Below are 1,385 nucleotides of genomic sequence, written 5' to 3' on the forward strand. Positions count from 1 at the left end.
CAACAGCCCGGTACGGAAAACCTGAAAAAACTGAAAAACTGCTGAAAACCAGACAAAATATAAAATAAACTTCAGAAACAGGATTAAAGTCTGAAAAATGTCTTTAGTTCTGCTAATGGATTTATTTCTAGTTCACTTCAGAACATCCTGTTAGTCACATCAATGCTTTAAATAATTCTGCTTGTGATTATAAATAACTCTGAATGTGTTTCATAAATATATAAATCAACTGGGACAGTTTTTGGAAACCTGCTGAAAGTTATTTATAAATCTGGTTTTTATTTTTAGAGAAAATTTGTTTATTTTAAGCAGCAACTATTTTTATATTTCTTCCTGTTTCTGTCAAGTCAAACGGCATCTTGATCAGTTCTGACCCAAACTGTCTGGTTCTGGTTCGGTTCTGACCCAGGAAGATGACAGAACCTCTGATTTAATCTGATGAGACAGAAATAAGACATGAGGACATGAGGACATGTTCTGACTCGTCCGTCTGTTTCAGGGGACAGAAGGACAAAATCTTCGTGGTGAAATGTAACCCAGTGATGATGGACAGACTGGTGACTGTGGGGATCAAACACATCCGGTTCTGGCAGCATGCAGGTAACACACACACACACACACCCACACACACCCACACACACACACACACACAGAATGAGTTGGTTTTGCTCTGATGGCTCAAACTGTTTGTTCTGTGGTTCAGATTTTCTGCAGCTTCGATGAAATAAATATTTCAGTCCAGATCTGTAGAGAATCCGCTCCGTGTTTTACTGACATGAATTAATGTGCTGCTAATTTAGATGCTAAATGAAGAATTAAAACTCAAACTTTCTCTCTTCTGTTGCTGAGTTATTCTGTACTGCAGATTTTTCATTTTTTCTGTTAAAATAATCTGATTACAGCAAATTAAATGATAAACACTTCAAAAACATTAAGTTTTAATCGTAGTGAAATTGGGCTTAAGTGTGAGTCAGATCTGCTCTGGTTCCAATAAAATGATCAATAATAATTTTAACTTCTCCCTTTCTGCTGATGTTTTATCATTTTCTCTGAATCTTAAACCAGCTTCTCTGTACAAACTTTAATTTCTCTCTCCTGCTCTTCCTGCTCCGTCCTCCAGGGGGCGGCCTGACCTTCAGGCGCGGTGCGTTCAGGAGCGTGGGTCGTCCGGAGACCATGATGTCGGTGTGTTACGGCCGCAGCGAGGCGCTGGTTTTCTCCGGCGCCGCCAACGGAGACGTTTACATCTGGAAGGAACCGATCCTGCTGAAGACGGTGAAGGCTCACGACGGGCCGGTGTTCGCCATGTTCTCCCTGGACAAGGTGAGGGAGGGATGGAGGGATGGAAAGAGGGATGGAGAGAGGGATGGTGGGCCGGTGTTCGC

The 1,385-nt window shown here is 41.8% G+C and overlaps 1 protein-coding gene across 1 annotated transcript in view; it reads left to right on the forward strand.

The window, feature by feature from the left end:
- LOC103155362 (echinoderm microtubule-associated protein-like 6) overlaps window positions 1–1,385 on the forward strand; it is a 51,265-nt gene that overhangs the window by 19,837 nt on the left and 30,043 nt on the right. The gene's annotated exons all lie outside the window — the stretch shown is intronic.

This window comes from Poecilia formosa, unplaced genomic scaffold (assembly GCF_000485575.1).
Source record: "Poecilia formosa unplaced genomic scaffold, Poecilia_formosa-5.1.2 Scaffold422, whole genome shotgun sequence".
Taxonomy (NCBI): Eukaryota; Metazoa; Chordata; class Actinopteri; order Cyprinodontiformes; family Poeciliidae; genus Poecilia; species Poecilia formosa.